At 44.4% G+C, this 22,702-nt stretch overlaps 1 long non-coding RNA gene across 1 annotated transcript; it reads left to right on the top strand.

The window, feature by feature from the left end:
• Positions 1-519: 519 nt before the first annotated feature.
• Positions 520-3,873, top strand: LOC142026441 (uncharacterized). The gene is made up of 3 exons (XR_012648813.1): positions 520-1,001; positions 1,825-1,989; positions 3,194-3,873. It is a non-coding gene; the product is annotated as an uncharacterized LOC142026441 (long non-coding RNA).
• The last annotated feature ends 18,829 nt before the right edge of the window (positions 3,874-22,702 follow it).

Below are 22,702 nucleotides of genomic sequence, written 5' to 3' on the forward strand. Positions count from 1 at the left end.
TTCTTGACTCTTTTGTGGCTGTCGTTGTTGTTGTTGTTGTTGTTATTCTGAGCATAGTACAACCGGGTTTTGCTCTGTCCTAAGGAAGAGCAATCCGTTCAGTCCAATACCAATTGCTTGCGCAGGATGAAGAAGGCGGCTGTTAACATGAATATATACTTAGGATGCAGGAGACACATGTTGGCCATTTCCTCTCTGACAGCCCTGTGTTACTTTTACGGCAGACCGCAGCCCCGCTTACGAGTGACCCGAAGGAGATGCTCTTTCGAGGACAGTGACACAGAAGAGGCAGGGGCGCCGCTACCCCCCCCCCCCCCTTTGAAGAGCCGACTGCTGCTTTTTCTCTCCCTGAAGAAGAAGAGCCGATGGACACACAAACCACGGACAGAAAGGATATGGAAACGTTCAGCTTCTTGGGTTTCACCAGCTGCAAAAAAAAAAAAAAAAGAACCAAACCAAAAAACCCACCCTCCACTAGCGGCTTCAGCCGCGTTAGGAAAGTTTCCACTCGCAATAGCAGCCGCAAAGTTGGCTGATTTTTCGCTAAAATTCACGTATTTAAGCCTGACATGATGAGTGCGCCGAACCTTCTCCCGCTGCCACCCTGCCGCCGAAAACAGCCCACCCAAACAACAGCAAAGGGGCTCGGTCCACCGCCACGAAACCCGAGCAGAGCCGGAGCATCGGCAGCAGCGGAGCGGTCCTTAGCTTTTGTCTCCGTACGCTGCCTTCTTTCTTTCTCTCCTTCCAAACTTTCGGGCTCTCGCTCTGAGCTGTATTTATAGACCTGGAGCGCATGGCTGTATTTTTCCTTGTGCCTCCTTTGGCTTGGGCTTAAGTCACTGGCAGAGAAAATAAAAAGGAGGCAGGCAGGCGGGCAGACAAACAGGAGGACAGAAGGGGAAGAGAGCTGGAGGTCCCGCAGACGGGACGCGGAGGGAGGCAGGGGCAGGCGGCCGGGGGTGCGGGACCCCCCTCCGCTCTGGGTGGACGAGAGAGAGGTAACGGGGGAAGCTCCGGCCCCGGCTCGCTGGGTGGGGAGAGGAAAGCCTCTTGCCGCCGGGGAAGGGGGAGGTCGGGACGGCCGCCCCATCCCGGGGGGGAGTGTGGGGGGCTCGGAGGGGCCGAGCAGGGGAGAGCTTGTGTTTGTGTCTGGGGCCGGGGGGGGGGGCGGGGACGACGCGGTGTTTGCGAGAACCTGTGCTGTCGGACCAGGTGAAAACAAAGTGCGTACGAGGGGGGACACGGGCTGCCGCCCGCCCCCGCCGGGGAGGCTGGAAAGCCGGAGCGGCGACCCGCCCGGCGGCGGCGGGCGGCAGCCGGCAGCCGGGGGCCGAGCCCGAGCCAGGGCTCGGCGGAGAACCCCGGGGGCCGGCCGGGGAGGGGCCCGGGGGCGGCGGGACGGCGGCGCTGAGCGGGGATACTGGCGGGCTGCCGCGGCAGCCGCGGCGCCCGGGGCCGCCGGGGGAGGCCGGCAGCGAGCCCCGGGGCAGCGGGGCTCTCCGCGGCGGTGGGAGGCTGTGCGGAGTTGCCGGGGAAGAGCAGCGCTCAGCTGGGCTGCCGGGGGTTATTTTTCCTGCGACGTCTCTGTTGTGCGTTAAACAATCCAACCCGAAAGCAAACCCCACGCGGCTCGCGAGAATCGGGAAGTCACAGCGATCGGGAAACGCGTTTGTGGGAAAAGGGGAGAGCCTGCCCTGCCTGCAGAAAAAAGCGGCTGGGGGATTAAAAACGTGGGTGTTGGCGGTTTTGCTGCTGTTGTTCTGCTTTCTGTTTTTATTTTCCCCTACGGTCTGCAAGTAAAGCAGCTCTCTTTTCCTGCAGCGTGGATGGTGAAAGTCTCGGTTTAACCAAGTATCGCAGTAACGTGGACGGGGTAATTGTCGTGTTGTTAAGCACTTCCTTATTGACGCGCACCACATTTAGCCCCTGGTCTCCGAAATGGATGTCAAAGCAGTTTCTGACATCTTTAGAAAGCCCGTCCTGCAGGTAAGCAAAAAACGCGAAGCTGTGGAAGGAGCTTGCTTTTGGGCTGAAAATGAGACTTTCAGGTTTGGCTTCGAGCGGCAGAACGGCTGGAGCAGCAGGATTACACTTGGCTCTGCAGTTTGGCATTATTATGACCTTGTTCAAAAGCATTCTGATGTGCCATGAGGAAGGTATAAAATTAGATTAAAGCTCCCAACAACCCATCAAATCCCGTTCAGAGCCCCGGCTCTGGACTCGGGCTTGTTCAAATCACTGACACTTCAGAACAAAACCCTTTCACCCTTCAACTCTCCGGGCAGGTTTTTCTGTTTGATTACGTTAATAATTTAATTTCTATTTCCTACTGGCCCTTCCAAGTGGGCAAATCAACTCCCTTCCAACACGGGTGGGGGCTGTTATTTTTAGCTCGTTCGCTGGATCAAAATGTTCCAACACTCCCTGCTTTGAATCTTATTGCGGTTTGACTACTCTTTGATATTTAAGACCGTCGGTTTTCCTTGTCAAACTACCTGTTACAGGAAACAGCTCCCTTAGCTTGGCAAATCACTCTCAACAAAGTAGACAGGAGCATTTGCCTAAGTAAAGAAACGTTTCTAAAATGTTGCAGGGAAATACCCAAAATATTAAACTGATAGATCTACTGGAAGTGCTACCCTTATAATGACCCTAACGGTGTGCCCAGCTATCAAAATAAGTAAGAACTGATCAAAATATTGCCATGTCTTCTCCTCCCCTCGATAAATAAATTTTGTCGGCACTTGCTGAACAGTTTTGGGGAGTTCCATATGCACTTCATAAACAGCACTAAAAATGCGGCTCCGATGCAAAGATCATTTAAATAGTCCCGCTCCCCCTACCCAGCTGTAGTTTTGCAGCTACTGTTTCGGTAACAGAGCACTTTGAAGTGCGTTTAAATACCGCCCCCCCGCCCCCCCCCCCCCCCCGCATCGTCGGAGAGCTTCCAGCTGACACTAGTGCTGTGTCCATTTTAAAAACGTGTCTCTGTGTGCTTACTTAGCTACAAGCGGTCCAACATAAATGCAAATAGCCCTATGACGGGACACGAGAAAGCAGTTAGGAAGGGAAAGGGAGAAATCCACTTCTGTCAAGTGATGCCTCCTAAAGAGTGAATTACACTAATTCAGACTTTAAAAACTAGCACCTTTGACATTATAATGCCATACGCTTTTATATGTATGCATAGGTACAGTCTGAGGTGTAGAAATGATAACAAGAGTTTTAAACTTCGTGGCTGTAAATTTGGAAAGTTCTCATGCCACTTGCGCCTGGACACCCGCACACATTAGCAAAAGCACTGCACTGAATTAAGCGCCTGATCACCACGACCTTCTTCATGTACGGTGCCCTGGCCAGCGACAGAACGGAGGCAAATGAATAAGTGCAAGCTAGTCTTCTTTGCACAGAGACGTCAAGATGCGTGTAAGGGGAGCGTCTATAAAAGATGAAAATCCGAGTTTTCCAGCTCCAAATCATTCCATTCGCAGCAACAGAACACGATCATTACGCACGAGAAAGGCGCAAAATCCTACTCGTATACTGATCATTGTTATGACAAGGAGCAGTAACGGCTTTTGTTATAAAAATACTGTTTGTTATGAAGAAACTGAGTGAGCAGCCACCAGATAAACATTCCCTGCGTCTAACAAGCCTACTGTCCTTGTGATGTTTTGTGTGCTGCTAACCCCCCGTCTTTTTCAACCGTTGTCTTTTTCTCCCCCCGCCCTTTTTTTTGGCTTGTAATTATGCCATTGTTTCCCACTTACCCTAATTTCGGCACTAGCCCTCCGAAGTTGCACAGAGAACTAAAAGAAGGGCTGGGGGTGGGGTTTTTTTGGCTGGTTTTTTGTTTGTTTGTTTGTTTTTCCTGTGCGTGCGCATCGATCAATTCAGTACCTATTCCTACCGGGCAGTAACCTTTTCGTATGCTCCCACCGAATGTTCCCACTCGAACATTCGAGTCTCCAAGTTCCTCTGTATTCGCAGCGCGTCTTCGTTGCTTCTTCCCGGTTCTTGAATAACAACAAACCCTCCCTGACAGGTGGGGAAAACTTACAAAGCCGGCTTCCCATACTGACCCTGCTCCTCAAGTCGGGCGCTTCCTCTTCGTGTCGCCAGCTCCACCCGCGCAGAAGCGCTGGCGCGGACGGCGGGCTACCGCCCGCAGCAGCGCGGGGGTCCCCAAACAGGCGGCCGGCGGGGCACGCCTCGCAAATGCGTCCCCAGCCTCGCGCGGCAGGAGAGCCCCCCCCCCCCCCCCCCGCCCCGAAGGGGCCAAACACAAAGCGGGGAGCCCACGAACACGACGCGAGGCACAGTTTGGGGGTGCGGGGGGACGCGCCTCTTGTGTTCGCCGCGGGCGCGCGGGGGAAGCTCCATTTCAACTCTGTTGCCGGATTACCGGGGCGGAGGCGGCCGGGCTGTGCCCCCCCCCCCTCCCCGCGTACACCTTTCCGCGCAGCCACGGCCTCCGCTGACAGACCCCCCGAGCACCCCGCGCCGACTGCGGCCGGCGGGATTTCCGCGGCTACGGCGGCCGGCCTGCCCCGCTGCCTCTGCACCTGCCCGGGCCATGCCCTTCGCCTCCCGCCCGCCGCTCTCCCCGGCACCGCGGGCAGCGCAGCGCGGCCCGGCCCGGCCCGGCCCTCCGCGCCGGCGGCTCTCGGCAGGGCAGCGGCGCAGCCTTCCCTGCCCCTTCACCCACCATTTCCCGGCTTTTACTCATTTATTCTTAAACGCAGACGGATTTAAAAACTCCGCTGACGAAGCCGGTGGCGGAGCGGCAGCGGCTTTCCAGCCGTGCCTCTGCCGGCGGCGGGCGGGGGTCCGCAAGGCACCCCTCCTCGCCCCCAGCCCCGACCCCGGCTGCCGCCTCCCCCCGCCCCGCGGTGACCGCCGGCCCGGCCTCGGCCGGCATTGCTCTTCGCGCGCCCGAGGCTTTCGTCCCGACCTCGGCCAGAGCCTCTCGCCGCCGCCGGGCCGAGGAGGGCAGCGCTCCCGCCCTTGCGGCAGGCCGCGGCCTCCCCGGGGCCCGGCTGCGGGCCGCGGGGCTCGGCCCCGAGCCGGGCGGTGGGGCTGCCCTCCCCGCCGCGGGGCTCGGCCTCCGGGGTGTGGGGCCCGCCCCGCCCGTCTGCCCTCCTCGGTTGCGGCTCAGGCTCCGGCCTGCCGGGCGCGGGGCCCGGCTTGCCGCCGCGGCCACGGCACCTGCCCAGGGGAGCGCTGTGGCGGCTGCGGGGGGTGAGGAGGGCCCTCCTTCTCCGTCGCTGGGGGACCAGGGCGCCCGTCTGCACCTCCAGCCTGCTCCGCGGGTGGGTCAGTGGTGGCCGCCAGGTGGCCGCGCTCCCACCGCCAGCGTCTCCCTGTGCCGTCCCTCAGCTGCAGACGGCGGCCCGCGACACCCACCCTCTGCCCAGGAGCTTCTGCCGGGCACATCCACCTTCTCGTCACAGTACGCGAGGGCGCTGCCGACAGGGCTTCGTGTGCTCGCACGCCGACCCCTTGGCGGTGAAGGGGCTGCTGGCCTCACGTTGCGGCAGGGACGCCAAGGTAAAAGATACCCACTCAGTTTACGTGCCCTGCCTGAAATAATTGAAGTCTCGTTCTGCTTCGGGTCTCCTAAGTACTGCGCAATAATGCTTACGGACACAAGCCTGTATTAAGGCTCCGGAATTCGCCTCGGTTTGTAATTTACTGAGGTGTGGTGAGCACTTAAAACCGTTTACTGGTATTGCTGCGTGCTTCTCCTTCATTAAGCGAACTGCGAAGTAACATTCTGTGGAATCATCCTGGCAGGTTTACCAGCAAGCTGGATGCCTGAAGAGATGCGTATGGTCAGATTTTCCACAGAGCTGTCAGTTTCTCTCAGCCTAAGCTTGCACCACGTGCTCCAGAATGCCATCTCGTCATGAAGCGGTATCGTCGTTTGCTGAGGACTTTTTACTCCCCCGCCCTTGACTTCTTAACCAGCCCACATCTAACATCAGCGGGCTGTTTGTAAGTCATCACTGGCACTGTCTACCTCAGCCATGCAACCAAATCTTCAGAGGCAGCCAGGCTGCCAGTGTCATTCCATTTTATGAAACAGAGAAGCTAGCACCAGGATGCCATAACCTCCAGGAGAGGCAGAGCGTGCTACTCCTGATCGCCACTTTACTTCAGGCAGATGAGGTTGGCAGAGCTGTGCAAGCCACCAAAATAGAGAGCATCAGCTCCTACCATTGTCACGAAATGAAATACAGTTCTCTGCTTACTGCAGAATAGCCAAAATTTAGACTGAAGTCTAAACAAAGTCTTTGTTTGATGTATGAGCAAAGAAAGAGTCTTCTTCAAGAATAAGACAAAAAGACACCCAATAAGGAAGGATGAAGCACCTAGATTTGTTCTGTCTTGAAAGGAAGGTTGAGGAGAGCCAGCTTCAAGCACAGTTTTAATGGTGATGGGGAGTGGCGAGGGAGATGACATTTCTTCCTTGCCATTTGGGTATGTCCATCCCTAACATTTCCAGACAGAGTAGCTGTCTGGGAATTTGTCCTGCACCTCTGGAAACTGAGGCACAAATGACACGTTTGGAAATGACAGGTGAGTCAAAGGTGGCTCTTAGGATGCCTGCTGGTAGAGAAGCCAAATTAGATTTTGGTGTAGTTTATCAGAGCTGGAGGCCACCCCATGTTGCAGTAGTGCTACTTATGGCCACAGTGTGCCTGCCTTACATTTTCTACGTTAATTTCCTTCCCCTCGTGACCCACACATGAGTAATGGTGCCTCCAGTCCACTGATGACTGTTGAATACCTAAGAAGCAATATCAAGTGTGAATGAAGATCTCCCCCAGAGACTCCAGCAAGCCCAGTCGCTACATAGGCTGTCACCTCTTCAGAAGGACAAATTCTTCAAACCAGAGCGTCACAGCAGGGAGGGCCATGAGAGGAGGAAGGTTTTGAAAGGGTTACTCAAGTCCTAGTCCTATGCACAAGGCTCCACCCAGTCTGGTAATGGGGGGATGTTCAGCACATATTTCTGGGCTTAACTCACAGTATCTTAACATTACCCCTGGGATGAAATATACCCTCTTTTATGAGCTCAGGAGTGGTAAAATAAGAACTTTGGTGAAGTATGCAGAGGTCATCCTAATTCATGAAAATGAAACGGGTTCCCTCCAAGAATGATTTACCGAGTTTTGTTACCGTATTTTTGGACTGACATTATTTTCTATACTTAATCTTTTATGGGGGTTTTATGATTTTGTTTAATGGGAGTTCATTTATAGGGAATGTTCTCCTGCTCCCTTCCCCGGTCAAGGCCCTAATATGCAAAGTCAAGTTTCGTTTTTGTTTTTTGCTTTGCAATTCACCTCTCAAAAAGTTTTTAGATTCTGGAGGAAAAGAACCTCTCCTACAATGGTAACCCAGGGACCAAAGGAAAGGAAAACAGCCACATAGCTTACTTTTATGTTTAGGGGACTCCTTGTGAAGCCTCTTTAGAGAAAATCACATGGCAACCCTGAAGAGCATACTGACACTGTATCCTCACCTGGTTTGGGGGTTGTCAATTTCATTTCTTTAGATCCTTTCCACATCCACACCCAAGGATACTGACTTAAAAGTAAAACAATGTGATGGTGTAGCCTTCAAGACTGTTTATCTTTGAACAGTGAATCAGCTTCCCTACCTCATTCTGCACCCGCAGCAGAACAGACCATGAGGCTACCTACATTCTTTCTCAAGTGGCCTGATCTGCTGCTGCTAATCAAATAAGTGAATCCCTCACACCTGAAAGGGAGAGATGCAGAATTCATGGGGGACTCAGGGTGATGAGCTCCACCATGCCTTCATAAAAATTATACTGGTTGTATGATTGGCTTGTAAGTAAACTTTAAGAGCAAGGAGCCACAGCAAGTTCTATTGATGGTGAGCTGAATCTGCACTTGCCAGAGGCTTTCTTGCTGACCCCCAGAACAAAGAAGGTACCTTTGTTATTAAAAAATTCCCTGTATCATTCCTGAAAAGGCAGCCAGAATTAGGAGGTAACTGGTCCTTTATTCCTCAGGCAAGCTCTGCTGAACAGCTGATACTGAGCAGGAGGGGATCATTCTAACATCTGTCTTTGTAGCAGAGTTGGAAGCTTCTGAGATGATTCCCCTTAACTGCAGTTATAAAGAAAAATGAACAGGCTGATTTTAGGGCAAGCATGATTTTAGAAATGTTTTAATTATTTGACTGTGCAAGATTTTTCACTAAAAACCAGAGCCTATACTGTCAGGCATTTCTTTGTCATTTCATCCCATCTGTTAGGTATGTAAGTACTAAGAGTGCTACTCTTTTTTTAGTAAAAAGGTATAAAAATTGATGCACTGCCTTTCTTTTCATTAAGGGAAGGAAGTAAGCAATGAATATAGACCAACGATATATTCGTGGCAGTTTGCTGTCGTTTCGTACAATTCCATAAGTGTACATAAAATGGAAAGTAGGGGCCAATAAAAGCAATTTTCTGAGTCCTATTAGCTGCCAACTGGAATCACAATATATGGTTAGCTGGGAATCTGCAAGATTTCACACCTAATTCTACTGGACTTAAATTTTAATTTGCCATCAGAACAAAACCTCTAATTGCGAGCAGAAGCAGCTTATTACATCTTTTATGTGACTCTGACTCACACATTGAGCAAACTGTAAGGAAAGAATTTTCCCTTGCATACAGATGATGATCCTGCTTGGATGTTCTGTACCTAAGAATTCTTCACGATTTACTAATAAGAAACAGAGAATGAGAGGAAATTATCTTCATCTGTGTCTCTCACCCATAAAGACCAAAATAGACAAAGTGTTAGAGCAATTGCATACCCTTGCACCTTCTTCAGTTAACTCCTCTTGCACAGTCCTCAACAAGCAAGCTGTTAAAGAAATATGTGGGGAGAGGAACTTTTGTATCTCAGGTGTCAGTGAAAGTCTTCTAGTAAATATGAGGCGGGGGACGACGACGACATAGAAAAACAGTAGAATTAGAAGAGTAAAGGGAAAAAAAAAGAGGAAAAAGGGGCCTACTGAGACTTCTCTCTCCACTCATGATCAAAGCCCACCACTGCCATTAGGCAATCAATCTGCAGTTGCATACATAAAACTCTGGCAGTGTATAGTCTCTGCTGCTTTCAACAGAGGTTTTAGACATCTGAAACTGGGCACTCTCCCAAAATTTAGATCCAGTTGCACTGTACATTCCAGAAAAGACAGCACCAAATCAGAGGCCCTCTTTTACCCATGTTATTTTCAAGCTGCAGTGTATGAAAAGTTATGCTTCACACACACACACACACCCCCCACCCCCCTTTAACCTCTTGGGTTGGCTATGTTTGTGTCCTCCAGCCTCATCAAATGGCACACACTGCTAGTAGGCAATTACTGACTAAATGCATTGTTGTTTTAGGAGAGATTACTGAAAATGTGTGCCTGTGCTTCCTGACTAACTCCTTCCAGGATCATTCAATCACCTACAGACTTCTTTATTTTGTAAATAGAAATCTACAGTGGCATAACATTTTGTAAATGTAATGCAACTTTTTTTCATAAGGTGAGTGACCCTGAATCTCCTGATTTGTCTCGCTTTTCAACTTTTAAACCTCCATGTTTTTTGTGCTGGGACATTCTCCTGCTCTTGATTCAAAACTGGTCCTAGCAGCCAGCCAAAGTTTTAGCAGCTTTGTATTCTCACTCACTCCACAGTCAGACGTTTTTCAGGCAGCTGCACTGGATTTCCGTGCAGGGAGATGAATTCAAAGGAATTCTGCAGTCACAATCAAAGCACAGAGGGCAGCATATAATCTTAACCTATTTACCTCTGCCTCTAGATGCTTCTCTGTTCCTCTGATTAAACACCTCTTTAGAGATAACTTAATCTCAGTGTATCTGAAGAATACAATGTCTGTCCTACATTTACTAGATTTTACAATTCCAGAACACTGATTTTTTTAATATTCTATCTTTCATTCCATTATCAGAAAAAAGTGCAGTAGCTATAGATATACAGGACATTTGCTGAACTCTTCCACATCCACATAAATGCCCTGTGGAATGTGCATCCTCCTGTGAAGTTCTGCAGGAGGGATCCTTCTACATGAAAAAGTCAGAGACCAAACACCACTTAATAGGATACACATAGAAGTGTGGTGAGATCCAGAGCATGCCCATGAAATCATCTGTGTATTTATGATAAGAAGCTCACTCCCTCTTGAATAACCTCATGATTGCTTTTGTTAAACCCTTGGCAGCTTAAAAGGCATCTTGCTTTCCAGCGTCTGGGCCTTCTTCCTTTCTCTTTTCTTCTCTCTTCCCCGTACAAGGGCCCCCTCTCTTCACTCAGCTCCCACTCTCCATCTCAAATGACATTCTTTCTGTACTTGTCTGCGCAACAGCACAAGGCCCAGGCTGTGCTTCTAAAAGCCAGGAATAATGCCCTAGTCTCTCTGAGTGATTGATGCACTATCCATGGAGAATACAGTGCCTTGGTCAGAGGGCTTCGCAAAGCCATGCACATTAAGATACCTGCTGATCTGCTTTTTACTTTCACTGTAATTTAAACAGAAGAATTTGGTGAATGTTCCTTGACTGTATGGTCTTCCTTGTTGTTGAGAAGCTGAAGCCCAAGATTTCAAGGCAGATCCAGACAAGGAATCACACACAGAGATGTTACGCAAAGGTCTGTATTTAATATTTAAAAGAATTAAAACTTGAAGAAAATACTTTGCTTGAACAGTTCTATGAGGCAAGTCTTTAGTTCAGGCAGTACTGCCTATTCTAATTGAACACACACAGCACCTTACTTTGACTGGTATATCTAGAGAGCTCCAAGCAGCTGGCATTTCCTAACCTAAACCCTTGACCTCCTCTGCCAAGGCCAGACGTTACACAAGTACTTTCAGTGTGTATCCAAAGACTAGAATATAGCCCAGGATGCGGATACTTGCCCATCTTGGTTGAGTGGAGACATACTGCTTCACCTTATGCCTGAGCCTGCACCTGAGGCATGCAGACATCTGCTACAAGACAAGCTCTGAAGTGTTAAGAGATTTCAGTTTTACTGTGATCTTAATAACCGAGAGCAGTTCTGTCCCTTAGTGTTACAGGGCACATTCCTGTTTCCATCAAGTCAACAGCAGAATTCTCATTAACTTCAGCCTTAAATGGGAATATTCACTGAGCACCTATCAGAGGAAACAGATATGGTAAAAGTCGGAGAATTTTAAGTGCCTTCACTGAAAATCTTGATCCAAATGTCCTGAAATGCTGGCAGTTTAGATCTGAATCCAAGCTGTGCAGTTCAGAAAAAGCTTTATTGATAACCCTGTAAGAAATTAACCGCTGCTTTTCTCCAGTTATAATTTTGTATAAGGAAAGCTTAACCCTTAGGGCATTGACATTTTTCCAAATCGACAGACAGACTGTCAGAGCACAGCTGGCTTTGAGTCAAAAACTATCCTGGGCAAGCTGGAATTTGGAAGAAAATAAGGTAATTGCTATATTAATTTATATAGATAATTAAACAATTTAGTTAATTTACAGTTTCTAATTATATGCTGCTATATTTTATTTTTCTGTTTCTCTAAGTTTCATGAGTAAAATCAGAATTGAAATGACTCTGTAAAGCTCACAAAGGTTTGCCAAGTTCCAACTAAATGTTGCCATCTACTGTTAGAATAATAATAAAAAACCATAAATGGGTGAAACTAGCACTGTAGTTGTGGAAGAACTCAGTGGATATTTGTGTCCTATTGTGCTGATGCACAAGGGAGTTTTCTTTGGATGCATAGGCAATAGTATGTCCGTAAATCCTTTTGTATGTCAGAGGGAGAATAGAAGTCATTGTTTGCAAGATCTCATTATGATTACTTTTCAGCTTCTAAAAATGTTTTAATAGTTTCCAGATCTAGCATTTACGGTATTCAGTATGTAGAGAGAAAATAGGCTTCATTGAAAAGCTTGTTCTAAATGTTCCTCATCTATGGTTTTTTTGACTGAGCACATAGAAAAGTGATGGTAACATGCGTAGCAGATTTCTATACATTTTACATCAAAATCAGGCAGGAACATCTGGGTAACAACACAAAGACCTATTGGTTACAGACCGCTTCTGTTCTGAGCTGACAATAGGAAAACTACTGTCAGTCTTTTACTTTATGTACAGCAGAAACAGAATTTAAGAGGGGTTAAAAATCTCAAAGAGAAGACTATCCCTGAAGCTCCAAAAATGAAGGTAGTATGGGTGTTCCCATGTATGACACTGGAGCAGGAGATGGATTTCAAGCAGTTATGGGATTTCTGGATTCCTGCTGAGTGTGCCTTAGCTGTCATACTACACTTATTTCTCCTTGTCCCATATTTGCTTGTTTAAAGGAACCCACTGAATTTTCTACATCAGATTTTGTTGGAAAAAATATAGTAAAATATATTCACCTAACAAGGCCTATTATGTTTCAAGCAGAACTTTCCATAACTTTGAAAAATCCTCTGCTCGTGTGTTGTTTCACTGCATTCTCAAACAAACATCCTCAGCTGCCTATCACAGGCATGAGTTGTGAAAAGGTCAGAGGCTATCCATACTACCTAGAAAAGAAGAAATCTGAATGCAGAAGCAAAAAAACATGCATAGTATTATGCAGTGCCACCTACAGCTGGAACGGTGAATTATAAATGACTTTTCAGTAGTCCTGTGGAGACTTCGTGTTGCTGCTGATGGAGCAGCATTGTAGCATGGCTCTTGGTCAGCTGCATAACACAGAACATAAAATGGAAGGAATCATGTTTATTATTTCATTATTTTAATTATTAATCATGTTTACTGTTTCAGAGTTTCTTTGAATTCTGTCAAATCATGTTTCTTTGAGGTGCAGGAATATGAATTTTTATTACATAAGTTCTGATTCAGCAGACAAGTGCAGTTGTTGCGAGGTGCAATGTAAGATGGATTGAAAGACATTGAGCAGTAGCCCTGGACCCTGGAAAAGTGTACTGAATAGTTTGTTTCACCTTTGTGTATTACCAGCATGAAAGGAAGAATGGGTCAGCCAAAAGCAGGGTCAGAAATAATGTACAGGTCTCTTTGCTAGGAGTTATGCAATACAGACCAAAGCTCTAAGAACTTACTGAGGTACAAAAAGGATGGAGTTAGGAAAGCCCAAACTTAGTGGGACTTGATATTATCAAGGGACATGAAGAGCAGCAATAAGGGCTTCTATGGAAAAAGCTGACACCCAGTGACTTCTTTGCTTTGATTTTTACTGGCTGTGTTTGTCTTCAGGTCTCCTAGGTCCCTAAGCCTACTATCAAGGCCTTGGGGAATTAAGCATTAGTCAGAGTAGAGGAGAATTGAGTTAAGGAGTACTTAAGCAGGACACACAAGTCCATGGGACCAGACTGAATGCATCTCAGGTTGTTGTGGGAGCTGGGTGATGTCCCTGTGAGACACTCTGTACCATCTTTAGAGTGTCATGGTGTTTCAAAGAGGTTTCTAATGACTTGAAAAAGGTAAATGATGCACAGCCTTGTTCAAAAAGGGCAAGAAGGTGGGTCTAGGGAATGGCAGGCTGGTCAGCCTCACCTCAGCCCATGGTAAGATTATGAAGCGAGCCTCCTGGAAGCCATGTCCAGGTGACTGAAGGAGACTAAAGTGATTGGAAGCATGGATTTAGCAAGGACAAATCATACCTGACCAACTAGATTGCCTTCTATAACAGTCTATATAGACAAGAGGACGGCAGTGGATACTAGCGGGATAGTGACACAGAGACAGTATAGATGAACTATATGGTAGGTGGATAACTTTCTGGACCTCCAGGCTTATAAGGTAGTGATCAACATTGTGAAACCTGTTATTGGATACCTGTGACATTGTGCAGCAATCAGTCTGGGGCTAGAACTGTTTAAAGCAATCTTTTGCTTGCAAATTTTTTGATTATGAATCTCCTGATTGTGAATAAAAAGCAAACTTTTCTAGCTTCCAGACTCTTAGGCAACTGAATCCAAGCATATGCTGAAATTTGTTACTTTTTTTGCTTCCCTAAAATGTTATTTCTTTGTTTGAGTCTGCTTTTTGGTTTATAATCATCAATCAACTGAGAGAAAGGCTGGTCATAGCATGCTGATGCTAGATCTGATGAAGGAAGCATCTCACTACACATGAGAAATGCCTACTTCCAACAGATTATCACTTCACCATATTTTACTGCAGCTGTCGTAACCCCAGGCTGTTCTGGGAGGTGTCCTGCATTAACTTTAGTGCCTTTTCAGTGGTGGCAGTAAAAATTGCTTTAGAGTTACAAAAGCTAGCTCTGAGTTACCTAATTCTGGTGATAGGTTGCCTGGTGGACACCACAAAAAAACTCCAATAGCAGATATGGCAATATATTACTAGGACTTCCCCCATCTAATGCTGTCAGTGAAAACATTTCCTAAAAACCACAGTGGAAGTATCTGGCTTCAGGATGTCTGTAGTATTGCTGCTCCAATGCATTAAAAGGCATGTCCTGTTTGTAGATGAGCTGTGCTCTTTCTCTGCATAAGCAAACACATCGAGGGATAGTTTTCCCTTAACTTAGTAGAGATACAGCATGAAGAAGGAAGCAGTGGCCAGTCCAGTCTCATCCATGCAGGAGAAGGCTCCGTGGGGATCTTGTCAATGTATATTAAATACCTGAAAGCAGGGTGTAAAGAAGATGCAACCAGGCTGTTTCCAGTGGTGCCCAGTGACAGGGCCAGAGGCAATGGGCAAAAACTGAAACACAGCAGGTTCCCTCTGAGCATTAGAAAACACCTTTTCACTGTGACAGAGGACTGGCACAGGTTGCCCAGAGAGGTGGTGGCGACTCCATCCTTGGAGATATTCAAAAGCCTTCTGGACACAGTCCTGGACAATCTGCTCTAGGTGTCCTTGCTTGAGCAGGGGGCTTGGACCAGATGTCCTAGTTTTGGCTGGGATAGAGTTAATTTTCTTTCTAGTAGCTGGTATAGTGTTATGGTTTGGATTTAGTGTGAGAATAATGTTGATAACACATTGATGTTTTCAGTTGTTGCTGAGCAGTGTTTATACTAAGTCAAGGATTTTTCAGCTCCTCATGCCCAGCCAGCAAGAAGGCTGGAGGGGCACAAGAAGTTGGGAGGGGACACAGCCAGGACAGCTGACCCAAACTGGCCAAAGAGGTATTCCATACCATGTGCTGTCATGTCCAGTATATAAACTGGGGGGAAGTTGGCTGCGGGAACGTGGATTGCTGCTTGGGAACTAACTGGGCATTGGTCAGCAGGTGGTGAGCAATTGCATTGTGCATCACTTGTCTTGTATATTCCAATTATTTTATTACTATTACTGTCATTTTATGATTATGATTATTATCATAATTATTTTCTTCCTTTCTGTCCTATTAAACTGTTCTTATCTCAACCCACGAGTTTTATCTTTTTCCTTCCAGTTCTCTCCCCCATCCCACTGGGTTGGGGGGAGCGAGCAAGGGGCTGCGTGGTGCTTAGTTGCTGGCTGGGGTTAAACCATGACACTAGATGACCTCCAGAGGTTCCTTCCAACCTCAGCCATTCTGTGATTCTGAGCAGCTTTTTCCCGTAGGAAATTGTGGCATAGTCTACTAATCCCATCTTGTTTAAGAATAACCCTTTTCTATGGTAGTTAGCAGCATATGTTAGAAGCGTAAGGTAACATGCAGACCTAAATGTGTAGCTATGCTGAAGCACACAATCATCCTATAACCATGTAACAAAGCCAAGAGTTCCCACAGTTATGTGGAAAGTTTTGTTCCTTCTTCACTTTCAGTTTTGTTCCTTCTTCAGCATATGCATATTATGGGTCAAAATTTAAGTCACATTAATAAAACCCCCAAAAGTAGAGGCATGTAACAATCAGGTATTAGACTGATACAAGAGGCAGGGAAGAGGAGTGAAATGCAGTGGGATTTATGAAAACCAGTTCCCAGAGGGTCTTAAATTAGATGTGCACAATAATACAATTTAATATGGAACATGCTTTTTGTCTGTTTTGGAGACAAACTGATCTGTTCAAGAGAGCTTTCTAGGCTTAATTGGTCACAGTTCCTGATGAGGACAGAATGTTACAAACATCTGTGAAACTTTGCAACTTGGAGCAGAAACACATCACAAATCTTAGAAGCTCCTTGGTTCACACACAGCAGTTAGCATACGCTGGGTCCAAAGAGAGCAATGATCAAAAGGCCAAACTGTATTTAGGAAGGGCGCGTTTTGTAGTTGATTTTTGTTTCGTACCAAACTTTGAAAAATAGGGACTCTGTTGCAGATTTTATGAATTGTAGTGTTGTTGCATGTCATTAGTTAATTCTGATTTTCATGAAGTTTGGTGTTTTCCCTTAAGCAACTGTTGGAGACTGAGGATTATATAATAATTATAATTATAACCATAAAATTATAATTAATAAACAATATACTGATACAATTATGATGATATAATCTCAGTTTTCATTAAGAAAAGAGCACTCCAAAAAGTTGTTATCTGTTTGTTCTCCCCTTCTGCACAGCCCCTCCAAAAATGTGCTCTCTTGGTATCTTAATGGTTTCGTGTCAAATCTCATGATTTTTAAACTGGTCTCATGCTTTTGAAAGAGAGGGCTGAACAATTTTTCTGCTGTTATGAGAAAGACAGATGTGAGGTATGGCAGGCAGTGAATGAAGCTCTTCAGGGTTGAAAGAAGCATAAACAGTTTCCTTTACTATTCAAGATCTTAGTTTCTTTTCACAGAAAGGGGTGGCTCTCTAATGACCGGTGAAAAACACTAGTCTGAGGAAAAGCCTTTGTCCCTTTGGAGCCAGCAGTCTTCATCAGTGGTTCAACACTCTTTGTAGATGAAGCTTTGACTCCTTGTCCTTTAAGTGGTGCTTTAACAACCAAGATCAGTAAGAAAATCCACTTTCCTAAAACAAATGGCAAAGCCCCACTCAATGCCCAGCCTTTCCACGGGACCTAGGCAGATCCATACTCTTTTCTGCAGATCCAGCAGAGGGAGCTTGTTTTACCGAGCAAAAATGCTCAGTTAAATATTAAGTTGTTCAAGATTTAGGGGAAAAAAACATTGCCTAACCAGACATAGTAAGTAAAAATTACATGAAACAAGTTATTAGTTCTTAACAGATAAATAATTCGGAATGGTTTTCATGGAGTGTAACTAAGTATAAGCACATTTGTGTAATCTAGTATTACAAAAAGGCCCATGCTCTGTGTTTGACAGTGATAATAATGTCATTGCACTACACTTCTAGTCAAAATCAGGATCAATTCTGTCATACGAGTCATCATAAAAATTTATGTCATGACAGGTGTGGTGGTTACCTCTTTTTGCTTCAATTTATTATTTGTATAGGACAATAAAGTCTCAGAAAAACTAGGAAACTGTATTGGTTAATATTTATGAAGGCTTTAAATACTTCCAACCAATTATCATTGTTGAGACTGCCATTAGGCATTTGAGTTGGAGCTACATTTAGGGCAGTGTACATACTGGTGTTAAAATTACACACCTGTTGTGGATGACCTTTTTTCACGTGCTTGATCGATGATTTGCGAAGCATTTTTCTATCAGCTGTGATTATTTTACTTTGTTGCCTGGATTTTACAGATATGAAAAATAAGGAGTTATAGTTAGATGTCTTGCTGAGGACTGGGAGAGAACAGAGAACAGAAATCAGATTTCTGGGTTCTCGGTGCTTTGCTCTCCTCACAAAATACCACAGCAATGAATGCACTGTACTGAGGACACTGACAGTGAACTGCAAAATAAGGGAAGATAAGGCTGTGTTTGATAAACATTTCATGGTACTGGTCATTGCGGCAGAAGAGATTAATTGCCTCAGGGTTACTTTAACCTTTTCAGGTTATATTAATTTAGGACAGCTCATAATAATTTGTTTGGTAATTACTTAATTGCGTAAATATCAGGATCCTATAGCTGTAACTGCTACTAATGCAACCTAAAAGGAGTTTTTTAATTATGCTTAGGATTATATCTGATTTTGAAATGACACTGATGTATCACTTACATAATTTAATTAGTATCTAGATATCATAGACAATGTACTATCTCTTCTGAGAAACAAAACAACATTGGGAACATTAACAAATGAAATTCTCACAGTGCCTTTGAGATATATTTTACAGGTAGAAAACCTAATTAGATGTAGACTGAATGACATGCCCACTGTGGTCCGCTGCTGCAAACCTATGCCAAATTCTCCCAGTCCCTTTCGTATTACAGACAGGTGAGGTATCAACCATAATGTTCAAGCACAACTGAGCTAGGTTAATATTATTGTTCCCTGTCACCATCCTCCAAAATCAGAAGTTTTTACACCTCACTCATAATCAGCCTCTCCCACCATGAAAGATGTTTAGGGAACATGTATCATCCCGACAGCCCCCTTAGAGGGTACGTGCATGGCTGGTTATGCTGGTAGATGTGAACTGGTTATAACCTCTGGTGAATGTGGCAGGGGTTAACAGATGGGAGGTGGCAGCAGTAAACCTCGTTCAGTTACAAACAGAACAATATGTGAAACTGCAATCACATTACAGCCCCAAACCTTATAAAAGCTCTCCCCCCATCACATGCTCAATATGATTCTGATGTACATCAAAAAGGGAAAGACACTGAGGAACATGGTGAGGAAATATTTGGTAAACAGTATTCCTGCTTGCAGAGAAAACCTTGTCACTTTTCTTTTGGCCCCAGTATAAATACTTTTTGCCAAAAAGTACCTATTAATGGCAGATTATCAGTGAAACAAAACAGATCATATCAGTGAATAATCTGAATCCTTCAAATATTCAAAATGTAGACATAACTGGTGAAATCACTATTAAATAATAATTCTCTGTTTACATAATTATTTAATGGCCATTGAATAGATTTTAATAGTATGACTCAATCTCTGGGGTCAGATGGTGTTAATCAATGCCCTTAATTCCCTTCTGAGGTTTAGATATTATCCAGCTCCTGGACTGATTTTTAACCTGGTAATCACTTAACATTTTGTTATTTCACAGATATCAAACAAAAAATTGTTTGAGCTTTTTTAAAAGTAGGTATTTTCTAAAAATGTTTATTCAGCATAAGAAAATCTCTTTCAGACCACTCGAATGCAGAGTGATGGGTCATGGATTAGATTTCTCAAGGAAGCCAGAAGTTTGACATTATTGTGCCTGTTTCTAATGAACTCCTGCCAGGTAAATCTTAATTACCATGCAAATCTAAGCCAGACAATTTTTATACTCTGCAATTTTGTAGTGTAACAAAACATCAAGAATATTGGATCTTAACCACTTCTAGCTGCATGTAGCATATTAAATAAGATAATAAGAGAGTTCTTTAACAATATATCTGTGGGGTTTGGGTGGGTTAGTTTTGGTTTATTTGTTTGTTTTGCATTCAGTAGATACAATACAAGACCTCATCATGGAGTGTAATGTCTTTCTAACTTTAGGACTGAAAACGCTAGAAAGTTCTGCCACCTCCAGAGTTTAAAGGAGCTCTATTAACAGCGGCTCTCATTTTGCCATCCCCTGAGCAGCACTTTCTTAACCTCAAATAGCATATTCAAGAGGTAATTAGCACAACAAAATCTGGCTATGATAACCTGAACCCCCTTATTTTAACACTAATTAACTGACATTAGAATAAGTTTTAAAATCTGTTTTGTTACCAAGAATAGAAAATGCATTTATGTAGGGTTTATAACATAGGTTGTCGAGCTGGTGCTTAGGGAGCTCTCAGTGTAGCCAATGTAAGGGTCACAACTGAATTGACAAAAGCTATCCCCAGAGATATAAGATGGTACATAAAAAAAAGGAAAACAAAAATTACAGTATCTTTTCATTGCAATCCAAAAAGCCCCACAAAAGCAGGGCTAGCACTAGCATGTGTGTAGTCAACATCTGATAGTTGCCAACAGGACAATATCAACAGGGAAATGAATTTGATCTCTCATGGGCCCACTGGTACACTGCTGTTATCTCATTGACAGTAATAGTATTTTACTAGCCTAATGCATTAGCTGTGTTGTCAGCATTATACAGAATGAACTTATGATATATTTCTAATATACCATCCGCTATGCTTGTGAGGGTGTTTTCAGCAATAAAATATCTTAAAATCTGAAGGGAACATTGAAAACAGAAGAGGAGAAAAGACTTTTTGATAGTCAAACAACTGAAAAAAGTAGTTCTGTATAGATGATGCACACGGACTTGAACATGGGATGTTCCAAGTAACAGTAGTTCTGGTGGTACGAATGTCACCTTTCTCTGAGAAACACATTGGTAACAGGGAATGGCCATATCCCTAAAAAGGCTGAGAAGAAACTTGAGAGCACCTTTACAGAAGGTGAAGCACCATTTCAAGTTTTAGCAGAATTATACAAAGATTTGATCAATTTTCACAACAGTCCATATAACTGAACTGTTTATGGACCATCTTATCTCTTATTAGTCTCTTGTTAATTCTGTTGTGACATGATTTTACAGTGGAAATCAGGGCCTGCAGGCAGCAGCTGAAAGACAAAAAGGAATCTGTGTGAGTTCCCTTATAAAAACATTTTTGTTCTGTGTGTAGTATTGGTAGCATTTTTCCTGCAACAGCAATGAGCACAGTCTGATAGCTGAAGATAAATGCTGAGCTGTAGCAGCAATATTTGTGAACAGTTACTCCAGCCATAGGTGCTGTGAGGTGGCAATGGTAGGCAAACACAGCTATCATAAGGCTTTATCATAAATATCCATCAAGGCTGCAAAGCAGACTCCCCGGCAGAGAGTGGTGCTGCTTCTGATCCATGCACCTCCAGTGTCTGCTAGGCATGGGATAGTAGCAATACATTGCTAGAAGGATTATACTATGCTGCTAATGACTATTCCTGTATTAGAGGAATTAGACAACTAGTCATTATGATGAAGATTTCAGGAAACTAACATCTTTTGAACTGAAGAAGCACAGGAGCTTGGGATGCACACAACAGAAAGAGGGGGAATTCATGGTTGTTGGTTGACACTAAAGGGGACAATGCTGCCTGGACTAAGGTGAAGATAACAAGCTGTTTGGTTGCAGAAGTGCGACTGAAAGGTCACTTCATTCCTTCTTACATAATTCGGAGATAAGTTTTCATATTGGAACAACAAGTCAGAGAGATCTACTTATTTCTACTTACAACAAAAGCTAAACCTTGTTACAAAATGTTCTGGGTCTCATGTGTACCTTGTTTTGTGAAAGCTGAGTTTCTGTTCTTTTTATCAACAATCTGTTATTTAAAAAATTGGTTTTGAAATCCTTTTCTTAATTTGAAAGATGCTTAAATACCATCCATGATAAGGTAGTGTTTGGTTATGTGATTGGAATGACCTAATGAGTATTCCATTATTACAGCTGCTCTGAATATTTTTGTCAGTCCTTTACACACAAGATAAAGCAGGCATTGCATAAGAGATGTGTGTGAACATTTCCTTTGTGTTTTTGTCTCACAGTTATCCTTTCCATAGAACAAGCTGTAAATCAAGTTAAATGTGGCTCCCATAAAATTTTTCCACCATTGCCTTAGTTATTTGATGGAAGAGTTTTTTTTCTGAAGAGATGCAGTACAGTACTGTCTGGACAGCCAAGCAATCTACATTTGCTTGACTCCTCTGCACTGTAACACCCAAAAGTCTGAGAATTTTGCAAGTGGGACTTTGCTGTTCATTTAAAGAGATGGCCTTGACTGTAGCTATCCATGCATCTACATCAAATCTGGGTATCAAAGGCAGGATTTCAAACCAGAAAACTCCAAACCATGGTCTGCTCTGGTCTGACATGCTCATTACAGAGGGATATATCACCTCTAAACTGCCTTGGAGCTAGAGCAATTTTCAAAAATAAAAAGTAAAACAAATAGTGGTTGTGAACTAAGACAACTTTTGGCATATGTATGCCAGGCAGACTGAAACACAGCTGGATGGGATAGGTGTTAGCTTTCAGTCACTGTCACTGTCCCCCCCTGGTTTCTTCTCAGCATTATGTGAGGCAAGTTTCTGCACCAGAAGAATTCCAACTGAACAGAGTCATAGGATGCTTTATGGCTTTCCTCAGGCTCACATAAGGTTTAATTTGCCAGCCAGATTTACTTAAAGGAAGGTTTATTATCCAGTGTATTGTTTAGACATTATGATAATTCACGTCTAAGTAAAAACCATCCACTAGCTCTTACATTAAGCCAGTACTAACATAAGATGAGAAATTAACTTAAAAAGTGATTTTAAATTGTGAGATGTCCATCATCAACCTCAGGTTTTGATAAAGGATTGTTTTTTTAAACTCTCTTGAAAAAATACTTATACACTTCAAAATCAAATATTTTTACTGTCTAATATTACATTTTAAATATATCCTAAGCATTCTGCAGACTGCATTGAATTCCCGTATAATCTGTCCACACGTAATAACTCGGACAACTAAAAAATAAGTATAATAAGAGTCTGAATTTCTATGTTTTACCCAGGTGCAAACATAATACTGTGTTGCAAGTGTTTAGTTTAACCACAAGGACTTTTCAGTCTCATTTAATGGTACCATGTCATCAGGGTGATTGCAATGGAACTTAGTTTATCAAAAAATTTGCTTTGAAATGCACACACCTTAGGGCAGTTCACTTCTTT

This window comes from Buteo buteo, chromosome Z (genome assembly GCF_964188355.1).
Source record: "Buteo buteo chromosome Z, bButBut1.hap1.1, whole genome shotgun sequence".
NCBI classification, from domain to species: Eukaryota; Metazoa; Chordata; class Aves; order Accipitriformes; family Accipitridae; genus Buteo; species Buteo buteo.